The sequence below is a fragment of the Corvus hawaiiensis genome, chromosome 6 (genome assembly GCF_020740725.1).
Source record: "Corvus hawaiiensis isolate bCorHaw1 chromosome 6, bCorHaw1.pri.cur, whole genome shotgun sequence".
NCBI lineage: Eukaryota > Metazoa > Chordata > Aves > Passeriformes > Corvidae > Corvus > Corvus hawaiiensis.
Window position 1 is genome coordinate 39,916,660 of NC_063218.1, and position 12,292 is coordinate 39,928,951.

Here is a 12,292-nt window from a genome sequence, read left to right on the forward strand (position 1 = left end):
GTAGTGAAGCTCATTTTTCACAGACCCAAAATTGCCTACTACAGCTATGAAGGCAGATCAGAATACAAACTGAGGAAAAGCATTTGCCCTGGCAAATTACATACATTTGTGGATATAATCACTGCTCCTACTGTAAACTTCATTCAGAAGATATAGGTTGCTTACAGTATTTGTCACATAGTAAGGGTTGTAAAAAAATATTGGCCTGGAAGACCTAGGAGCTGGCTCTTTGCTGCTCTGTGTGGACCAGCCTACAGCAGGCAAGGGCTGCTCTGAATCCAGGCAAATGCCATGACCCTTCCTAACTGCCCAAGGATCTGGGCAACAGCTCAAAATCAGAAAGCTAATCACAATTCTTCAGAAACTATCATAAAGAACCTCTTTTTCCTGGCAGAAAGGAACAGGTTACTCAAGTCAGCATACATTTGAGAAAGCTCAGATGCATTAATGTGATTCCTAGGGAGACAAACGGAGACAAGAAACAGTTCATCCAGTAGTAGTACTACAGTCAAAAATCTCATGCTATTTGCAGTCTCTTAAGGCCTTCACAGACACACAGCCCATGTACTACACACACATTCTGGCAACCAGATAAATACAGGGTAATAGAATTTGATAAGGGAGAGCAAAGTAAGATTATTCCCAAGCACAGTGACTAAAAGCAAAGCCTCCAGTGTCTACACAGTCTGGATTTCAGCATCCCTGCACTGTCTCCAGTGGGAAGCACACAGAAAAGTCAGTGCCTTCACTCTCCTGGAAGGGCTGGCTCAGGACTTTGCTGCCACAGCAGCAATAGTAGAAGAGACATCACTTTGACAACTCTGTCAGACACCTGCGCAGAGTTAAGAGCCTGCTAACTGCTAGTAAGTTAAACCGGTGTGGAGGACGATGGAGAGAGTAGGGTGACTGGAGAGTTACTTTTCTTATCAAATCCCAAAAGACCACTCAGGCTTGGGAAAAGAAAGAAAGAAACCCAAAAACGTCTGAACACACAAACACACCAACGGGTTTTTTTGCTTTCTCAGCAAAGCAAAGAGCAAGGTGGGCAGGGCAAAGTAAGTAAGTAAATTCTAAATTGATGCTGATAAATAAATACAAGAAAACTGCTTGAGTCCTGATTTTTGGTTCTAGAGGAAGCTCAGAATATACCAAGAACAAGACTTCCGAGCAGACAGCTTTACACTGTGCACTCAGCTCTGTCAGGCCTCCAGCAATCAACCAACCTCCACTGTACATCTGCTCAGTCTCTGTACCTGCCTCTGTCAGACGTGCATGTATCACTTGGAGAACAGAATTAAAAACATTTCCATTGCTGTAACATATGCCCAAGGCCTTGTTCTCTATAGCCCTCAAAACAAAGGGCTCCTCTGAACAGAAGATATGCACAGGAGAAAGCAGATTCAATTAATTAATGAAATTACACTTTGCAGAAGTAGAAGAAGGACAATTAACTTTTATGTTGCATTATCTTTAGAAGTCTTCTCACTGCAAGCCTGGGTTTGGTACACAAAGGCAGCTCTTCTGCTCTCTTGCCTTCAGCCCTCAGGTAGAGAAGAGAAAAACAGGTTCTCTACAAACTTGAAGCAGTGGGACTTCCTGCAGGGAAGCAGTAACTAACATCACCAGCAAGGTAGGAGCTGCCCTACAGCTCTGAGTCAGGCAAGGAAAACACTCAGTAAAGATCAGCAACAGAAGCTCTACTGAGGGCACATAATTCCAGAATATTGCTCTTACCACAGATGACCATCACAAAGTTACATCCCCTGTTTTGCAATGAGAACAACCTTTATAGATGTAACAAGCAATATATAAAATGGAGAAGAATATACCTTGGGAGAATAATTGTGCTCTACCTCTACATCAGAGAAGCTTAGCAACATCAGTAACTGCTCTACAAGCAGTAAGTTCATCTGGCTCATACAGCTGCTGCACCTACTGCTACATAGTACCATAAAATAGCAGCTGGCAAGAAGATTTGATTTTTTTTCTGTAAAATTTCTCATCTTTGCATCCCTTTGCCTGTAACCTTCAGGTTAGTTATGGGGTTCATCTGAACCTTGCATCCTCTTCACCTCCAAAGGCAGTCACATCATATGCAGAGAAATTAACAATGGAAAAAAGCAGTACCGCCCCATGTACAGGACAGCCCCACACAAATTTCAGAGCCAGCAGAAGCTACTGAGTAATGCTAATGCTTCAGGTAACAGGTACCTTTATCAAAGAGATTAGGACACAGGCAACAGAGTTCTTAGTGTGAAAGGTGCATGATCAGAAAAATTTGGTCCATTTCTCAAAGGCTTCGAACCAGTCTACCTAACACTAATCAGAAATCCATGGTCTACATCTTTTATTAAGTAATTATCTCTGCTTATACTAATTATGTAATTGAGGAGTGCAATTATTAAATTATATCTATATACATATAAGAAAGTAGAATAACATTTGTATCACAAGTCCTGCCAGATGCCTCCCACATGCACGCATGCACTGTCATACAGTAAAGATGATTAAAAGCACGTAAACATTTCAGACAATGAATTAAGGGAGGAAAATACCCCCTTGCACAGAACTATGCTATCCTATCCTGCGTTGTCCTCTTTGGATTAAGGGAAAGATTTCAGATCATGGGTGGAAGACTTAGGAAAGTTAAAATCCTCACTACAGAGCTTTGGTTCACCATGCAGCATGAGAACTCATTCTCAGCTGGCTTTGCCCAGTCAGGGTTTCAGTCTGGATGAGAGCAGAAGATGCTGTTGCTTCTCAAGTTGTAGTATATGTAACCTGGAGGCAAACAACACACTTCAACTTCTCAGATTTGGGCAGCAACAGATCAACTCTTACAAGCAGCTGTTCTCACCAAGCACCTGACAGTCCTGATTCCTGGGTCTTCCACTGTTTGATGGGATCACAAGTGACTGCAGTGGGTACCCAAGGGTCTCAGGCTTGTCATCCTCACGAACAGAACGACCTTTTTCTGCAGAGATGATGTAGATTTCAAAATGCTGAAATCCAAAGCGAGGGCCAATTGAAATGCAGTGAACGTAGGTTTGATTGGCAGCTTTCCTGCGTCTGTCTATCACTGCGTAATAAACACTGGATGATGGCAGAAATGAAGATAAATGCTTTCAGCAGCCCCCCTTTTTCCCTCCACCACCCCGAACTCCATCCACCCCCACTCAGCACATGACAAAAGAGTTTAAAGAGTGGGGGGGGGGAGAAAGTCTTAACAAAGACTTAAATAAAAAAATCCTCAAATCTTTTCTTATAGGCCACCTACACGGTGACAGATATTTATCCATCAGTCTCAACCTCCTCAGAGGATCCAATGTATCTTGGCATATGGAGAAATGAACCTTTGCCAGTCAACTATTGCTCATTTATGAATCGAGCCATGCAAGCCAATGTCTGAGTTGAGACTGAAAGGGAAAAAAGGGGTGCAAAACCACTTCCCTTGGCACTCCAGCACTCCCTCACTGAAAAGCAGGTTCAGTTCAGACTACTACTGTTGAACCCTCAGAAGAACTAATACTCTAGAGCTACATAAGCTTTGGGGTACAAGTTTTGGGAACATGATACGTCGGCATAGTATGGGAATTTTTTTTCCATGTATTTAACAGAAACCAGAGTTCAAATTTTTTTCTAGACTAGATCCTTTACCCTTAATTTGTTAATGTCTGGCAGGTCCCCTTGTAATAAGGGAAAAGTTATTGTGATGCTTACAGATAAACTTGAGGAAGTTGGAGAATCCTGTTAGCTGATTTGTGACTCAGTTTGAGGGAGTGATTAGGCCCTGGTATAAAATTCCCCCTAGATTAGTACTTGCATCTCTAAGCACAAGTACCTTTGAAAAGTAATTACCTCTTTATGAAACCATTTTTAACTGTAGCTGATACTGAGGTTAATCTATACTTGGAGAAAGGATCTATCAGAACTGATGGGTTTTACATTTACTTGTTCTAGATTTACTACAATCCAGGCTCCAGGAAGTCTGAAACACAGGACAAACCTATTTGACAAACCAAGGATAGGACTCTTTGCTGCAAGAATACGCCAGATTCTCTCAACCAGTTCTGAAACAATTTGAACTCAGGCAAAATGATCACTGAAGTCTAGTGGAGATGCAACAGGTTCTTACACATTTCCAACCCTCAAGTATTTTATGGGACAGCCTAGTTTGGGGGACTGCCTTTGATGACAGTAAATATATTAAATTCTGAACATGAATTTGACAAGTCCCAGCAAATCTTTGTTCCGGGCTACCTTGAAGACACAGCCTTTGAAGTGGACGAGCTAACTATCTAAAACTGGGCTAATGTTGTAGAACAGTATGCAGAGCAACGTCATATTTTCAACCATTTGTTTTGCTTGTTCTTCAACGTACAAGCAAGCTGTAAATAGGAAATGGGCAAAATGATTTTCATGAATGGATGCACAAAATGCTACTAAGAGTAGCTCAGCATACACTAAGCACTGAAAGGATCTTGGATTCAACATTAACTGAGAAAGCCTCTAACAGGTCTATGCTCTCTGAAGGCTGAACCTTCAAAAGGCTATTATTTTTTCTTTATTCCAGACATATAAAATAAGAAGAAATGTAATTTCCCATTCATGTTCATTCCTACTGCAAAATTTCCTTTAAAAAGGGGCAATACTTAGCATGCCGAGTTCCACAGTCCTATCACCAATGGGAATTGGAGCAGGGCTCAGCTGTAGGTAAGTGAAGCTGACCATCCTAATGGGAACCAGTCAAGTGCCCAAGGGGCCCACTCACATTGAGAACAATGCAAACATCATATAGGACAGGGAATTTTTCAGCCACAAGTTTTAGACTTCAAAAGGAAATCAGTTAATTTGCAACAGACACAAACAATAAAAACAGATGCCTGGTCAAAAGCCTCCACCTCCAATAGATTTATGATGGCTCCTTGGCGTCTTACCTTCCTATATTTCATTTCTTTGTCTGATCATCAAACAATTAATAGAGAAATGTGTCTCAGAAGCATTTGTCTTTGATGGTAGAGTCCAGTTTTCCCTCAGGGAAACTAGAAGACATTAAGATCCTTTTCAAACGCATCCCCTCTTATCTGTATTGTTTGCACCTCATCAAGCAAGCTGTCAATTCTTCTCCTTAAGAGAATTCACACTCTGTTGCTGTTCACTCAATAGAGATCCCCTTGCTCATGTCACCCTGGTACACAGAGTTGGAAAATCAGATATGCAACAGCATGGAGAGTTTCCTGAAGGAGCAAAAGTCGAGCCAATAATACTTGCACAGAATAGAGGATGAGGAAAATCCTGTACTCTGCAAAAAATAAATTATCTTATTACAGCCTTTGCATATGCACACTGGAGCAAGCAAATGTCTCTGTTTAGGAAGGCCTCATCCTACTCAGGGTGACCAATAAAGGAACAACCAGTTTCACTTCCCTGCAGTAGCTACATCAACCCTCTCAGCTTCTGTTAGTGACACATCATGATCTAAGTCTCCCAGTTGACAAGAACTTTCTCCAACCATCCAATATCAGATATGTACTGCTGAACAGAAAAAAACCCAAACAAATAAACTGTGAGGAATACACAGAATCACAGAATTCCTTCTTTCTACCTCCCAAATCACTACCAATCAGCACCTCAAGTACAGCTCTGCCACAATCAAAGTCTAACAGGATTTAAACAGTATCTGCACACTATCTTTTATCTGTAGGATTCATAATCTTTTTTGCCATAAAAGGAAAAATACCCAAAACACAGCAAAATAGAGAGAAATACCATCTGAACCATGGGCAGACCAGGGTATCTTACTCACACTTCACCTTAGTGATGAGTTGAGAGCAACTGCTTAACAACTGCTAGAAAGGAGAAGGGATGAATGAGACAAGTGAGATCTCAATTTTGGCAACTGAACAGAAAGTAACAGTTGCATGCTGTTAATGATATATAATTATTTAGCTTATGCACAGTTTAAGTGTTCATTCTTGCAGGGTATTAAGTATAATTCACCAGAGAACCGAAAATCCAACTGGCAAAAGAAGCAGAGCTGCAAGTCTTAGTACTGCTCTTACATCTGTACAACTCAAATGAAGCTGTTAAATGCTATTTTCTCCTCTATAAGAAAATCCTTATGAATAAGGACTGTTCGGGCTCAGCTATTTGTGTTCTCATCAGTCATTTATGATGCTTTTAGCTGCAGTGGATGGGAAGTTCCCTGGGAAGGCTCACTACACAGCTGCTTTACCCTATGTAACAGCATGCATGCATACACATTTAAAAGAGCAAAACACCTCTTCCTTAGGGACCATCATGAAACTCCCGGAATTCTGATGCTGGATACAGTACTGGAATGGCATGTAGAGAGATGGAGGTACTCCATGAAGCCCTCAGGTAAAAATAAATGTCATGGGGCTAGGCAAGTCAAAAGAAATCTTTCTACAAATTAAGATGCTGCATCATTGAAAGAGTTTAGTAGGAAAAGGTTATGGACATAAAAGAAACACCGATTAACCTTGGCTGAAACAATTTGTAAGTTGTTTGAGAAGTGGGTGGTAAAACAAGCTCTCTCTTTTTTCATTTAGGCCCCTTGCTGGGAAGGGTAGTCAAAGCTGGAGTCTTCCTATCAGGAAACTGCTGGAGCTGTTAAACTTGTTTTGAGATCCCTTCTCTATTTCTATGCAATAGCAGCATGTGTTAAAAGCATGCCTCACACTACCATATGATTCAGGCAGTAAAACATGTTTCCTTCAGTATAGCCTTTTAGGGAAAAATTCAAGCACTAAAAATATATTCCTATCTGCATTTCATTTAACTAATGTTTTGGTTTGACCTTTTCTGCGTACTTGCAGCCTTTTATACGATTTGTCTGTATGCATTAAAGAAACCCTAACATAAAACAATGAGTAAATGGCTGGAGAAAGGGATTTACACCTTCTTCATAATTTCTGTTATAAAATCGTCTGATACTTACAAAACCAGCTATAAGAGCCATGAAGCTACTGCCCTGGAATGGGAGTCTGAAATCTACTTACTGGAAAATACTGGGGAAATAAAGACAATCTTTATCTTGTCAATGTGGGGAGAAACAATAATTTGGGTTACAGGCATTTCTGCATCTGGAGGTCCACATCAGTCTACTAAAAAAGCAGTAAGATAATACATTTGAAATCTGCTCTCAAGCAACTGATGCTGCAAAGAAAAAGTGGTTTTGCAAATTAATGAGGGGGGGTGGGGTGGGGTTGGGTGAGGGGAGCAGTGAATGAGTCCAAGATACACTGATAGATGAAAAGGCAGAAGACAGCTGAACTCTGCAGTCTCTGAAGAAATGTGTACTCACTTCCTTCACCTCTGAACCCACACATGCAGGCATGTTCACAGCCCTGCTTCCTTGTAAATTTCCAGAAATAGTGGGTGACTCTCCAAATCAAAATGCCTTATCTCTCCTGCCCGAATTCAAGGAAATCCCTGGTAATGTGAACTAGGAAGGTCTCAATGGTTAATGTGTCCTCTGTGCATCCGGGGTTCCTCCCTCTGCTTACTCTGCAACTCATGATGCCTCTGCTCCCTCCCATCACTAAGTCCCTTGCACCATTACCAAGCCCTTCATTAAATGCTTTTGGAAGTCTGCTTTTTAACCTTCACATCTGTGTTTATTCTCGGCACAAAACCAGAGTAGAATCTGTGCCTGGCAGGCATTTCCTTTTGTAAAACTCCTTCTTCTTTCCTTTTCTGACTTTTCAGAGCATGAAATGCGCCTGCTAATCCTAATTGCTGCAGATGGAGAGTCTCGAAGAGACTAGACAAAGGGGGCACCCTTCCGCCAAGCAGCTGTAAGCAGGCACCAGATCCGTAAATTTCTCGAGTTTCCAGGGCTCCCATCTCCCTTTGTCACATTTCTGAAGAACACAAGGACAAACTTCCACAAGTAGCTATACCAGGAATGGGGACTTGCCTTCCCAGATTTACCCTCTCCTGCCTAAACGGCCCTCCTAGCACAAGAGCACAACTGAGCTTATTGTGTGACCTGACTCAGGGTGGGCAGTCCTCAAATATTGCTGCTGTATGTCAAAGCAAAAAAGGTAAATGTCTGGCTTTTAAGGGTCATTTGCCTGTCTGTATCCCAACATCACCTCTCTTACCTAAGAAAAAGTTCATAAGGTCCCACTGGCACATCCACACAGTTGGCCTACCCACTAGCAGTGCCTCGGCCAGTAACAGAGGTACCAAGAAACTGAATCAGTACGGTATTAAGACATTTTTGCCTCCAACAGCCATGGAAGAAGTTACCTTTATGGCTTAGCAGTGTTTGGATTCAGAGGAATATTTCCACTGCAGCAACAAAAAACTCCTTCAGAGGGTTGCTGTCATTGCCTAACCAGAATATCCTTACCACCCAAGGCTAATGCTTGTGTCTTCCACAGTTGCCACACCACACTCTCTATGAGATCTACTGCAGTTCACTCACCTAACATAGATGCTAACACGCATCAGACTAATCCAACCTTGCCAAAAGTGTTGTATATTGTTTTAGATCATTCAGAGGTCTTGTGATTTTTTTGTTATAAAGACTATTTGCCAAGACTGTTGCCAGCTTAGCCCATATTCCATGCAGGTTATACTTTACCATCAATTCCATAGCTCGCCAGTCAGTCTGGCCACACTTTTAGCTCACACTAAGTAATTCCTCTTCCTAAGAGTCTCAAGTAATGTTGTAACAGCACTCCCATCTAACCAATATAGCTATGCCAACAGACAGATGTAGAATAGACGCAAAAATAACAAGTCAAACTGCTTTACACAGAAAAGCCTTTTCCATTGTGAGTGTGCATTTTAACTACACAAAATCCTATTAATCCAAACAAATCAGCAAGCCAAATTCCTGCTACCGCCTCTGCAGCTCTTACTGCAAGAATGTGTGCTTAGCACAACTTGAAATGTGCATGTCTTATGCCAAAACACCCATCTGCAATGGAGAAAAAAACCTCAGCAATATCTCTGTAGAGCACGTGCATGCCTTATCAATGACCACATTGCAAAAATACAAACTTTCACTAATCCAAGAAGCAGTATGCTCCCTGGAAGAGTTTGAATTCTGGAGATTTAACTGTGTTTCAGTACAACAACAAGCTTCCACACTGGAGCCACTTTTCATTGTGGAAATAGCAGTACCCAGTATTAATAAACACCAAGCACAAAAAAATATTCAAAGGCTTGTACTTGCCAGTGAACGGAAGGCTTGCAAAAGTTATTACTATCCTTAAACACGTTTCAGGACTGCTGTATTACAGCACCAGCCCTGTGCATCCAAACTCATAACGAAAATGCTGTATCAGCTTAGTGGCACAGACTGAGCTACCATCACAATATAGAGCACTAGCTAAACATGCTCAGTGGCGGATTTTCACAGGAATTATATCCTGTGAGCAGGACAGGTCCCTTGAGGAAATATGTATCTGTTCTGAATTTGCACTCATCTAGGCAGGTTAAGATGAAGTCACATGCTCTCAGAGAAAAATGCACCTCCATTAATCTAGGAGAAGGTCCTGACAACTTAGGTAAATTCCATACAGTAAACCAACAAAGTGTCTTTGGACAAATGAGGAGCTGACAGGCGAAAGTTAGAAAATATATTTTAACATGTACTCATTAAGAGCCTCTTTTCAGACCCGTGAGTGTCCTGCAGTCACCATGTGTGCAAAGAAAAGAGGCATAATTTTGCATACATTTAATGCTGGAATCCAGCATTAACAATACAATACATGAATACAAAGCCAGAAGAACATCACTAAAGGGAACCATTTACAAGGTATCCCCAATCTAAAGAGCAAGAAGAAGAGAAGGCAGGACAGGAACTGGAAAGTAAGCAGACAGACTTGCTGTTTGCTGCGTAAAGTAGTGAACAAACACACAGCCAAAAGAAAGCAGAAAACGAGCAAGCTGAGAAAACAAAATCTAACAGTAGTTTAACTCATGTGAAGGCAGTTTAAATTTAAAGCATGGTGAGATGGCAAGGAGGAAGCCCAGGCTGGAAGAACACAATGGGAAGACCACGTTATTCCAACTGAAACAGAACAAAGTAAAAGAAACCTATAGCAAATAAAGTACTTCATTATCACAATGTTCCAAACGCTTTCTCATGGAAGAAGTTTTGAGGGTTTGGCATGATCTAAATAACACCAATGGAAACAAGACTTGTTCCTTATTGCCACTAGCTTTAATGCACAAAGCAGGCTGCAGCACCCCAGCAAGTATGCAGGGATCTCTGTTTGAAGCCAGTGCAGAGATTCAGGCTCAAGGTGTGACCCAAATCCCAGGGTATGCAGAGCAGGACTGACACAGCACGTTAGTCCACACCTTGACAAACCATGAAAGTAACAACATGAAAGTAACCATGCAACATTTGGAACAGTGAGGCAGCGTCAGAGCTCCCAGAAGTCAGGACTCCACCAGCAAGTTTGGCCAAACTCATAACCTTGCAGTGACTTCTGTAAATCAGTGCCACAGCTCAGTTCAATGCAGACAAATCCAATCCACTGCAATTACAAAACTGACTACAAGATGAAAAGAGACCTAACATCTTATCCCACTATTTTTAAGAAGTGTTGAAAGTCAAAGCCACATCCAGAAAAACTAATGCAGCAGAAGTACTTCTATTTCAGAAGCTACTCAGCATGCAGGCCTTGCCCTGCACAACAAATGGATACTTAAATGGGTTTTAGTTCTTTTTTTGGGCAAACTTGACCTTAATCCATGTTGAATTAGCTCATAATGCTTCCAGAGGGTCTGAAGTAGACCTGCCCAAGAAGCTGCTGTACAAAATAACCGCCACACCTATTCCACACAGCATTTACAAGCAGAAGTGGAGAGAAATTTCATATGATGAAAACAGGGCAATCACAATTTACTGGTTTTCAGTAAAATTTTAAATTATACACAAACAAGATTTGGAGCAAGCTAAGCTGTGCTGGAGGATAGGGGTCACAAACCAAAAAGGAACTGCGGCGAAATGTTCCAGGATCTCATCCTCACAGCAGCAGAGTCAGAGGTCCAGCTCCTTACCAGATCAAAGAACTAGCAGTGCTAAATTCTACAGGATGATGAACCCTCCAAAGGCAGCCTCTCAGTCCTAGGATTCAGCGTAAAATTACACTTACAATGACAATTTCACTAGGCCTCACAAGTCATAGGACAGCAGAAGTCAGGCAGTAGCTCACTAAAATCATAGGAGTGATCAGGGACACCGACATCCAGTTACAACTAGTTTCTCTGCAAGCAGAGAAGTTATGACAGGGATTTGCCTTCAGCTTTCACGGTTTCTTGTGCCAACAGACACGCGCCTACCCATGAATGAAGGTTCTTCCATGGAACCTCATCAGCCAAGCTAGGCCAGGAAAAGATAGAAACACACACCTCTTGCATAACTTACATGCCTTCCACATACAGAATCCAACAAAGACCTCAGCAAAATGCTTCCTCACCTACCTTTCAAGATCTTTGCAAATCTGCTTACTCCATTTGGCTGACGAGATCTTTCTCTAAACTTTATTACTGAGTCCCTCTCCATCACAACTTAATGTCTTCCAGGGCTTACCATCAGCCCTTCTCTCTTATTTCATCTTGCTATGATTTCTAGTCCATAAATACTGTTAGTTATTTGTCTCTCCTCAGCCTTCTTTCTCCTGTGTCACCTTTTCCTTCCACCCTGGCAAAGTATTTTTGGATTTCCTTTATGCTTTTCAGTGTCCTCATAATGGGGTTGTGGGGATGTATATGTACATGTTGGGTACTTGCCTCCTTCCCTCCCCACCAGATTTTGAGCCTAACCACCCCTGATACCAGTACCCATTGCACCATCTATTGCATGACAACACTAATGAAAACTGCCACCAGACCAGTTCCCTCCACTACACCTTTCTACTCTGGCACCTCAGAGAACTCTTGAGATCTGACTCAGTTGGTCTGTGGTGAACCAAAAGACAGACCCTCAAACAGCTTCTGTGTGCAGCGCACCAGGAGACATCACATGGATGGGTGCATGCATGCCCACACCATGAATGCTAATATGAACAATTGTTTGAAAGAAGACAAAGTGTTTCTCCAGCTTAACTGAAACCCACGCCTGCAATCCCAGCTACCTTTGACTCACTCCTCAAACCCTCCCCTCCTCCAGCTTCCATTTGTCTCTGCGCAGAACCTCAGCTGCTTATAAGAAAATTACCAAGTAACATTACTTCCTCTACCTTTTCAACCTTCCCTTCCCCTCCTGCAATTCTTCCCATAACAGACACAAGCATGTTCCCAG

The 12,292-nt window shown here is 41.9% G+C and overlaps 1 protein-coding gene across 3 annotated transcripts in view; it reads right to left on the reverse strand.

Moving 5' to 3' along the window:
- The window catches only part of AMBRA1 (autophagy and beclin 1 regulator 1), a 129,298-nt gene that overhangs the window by 52,663 nt on the left and 64,343 nt on the right, over positions 1–12,292 (reverse strand). The gene's annotated exons all lie outside the window — the stretch shown is intronic.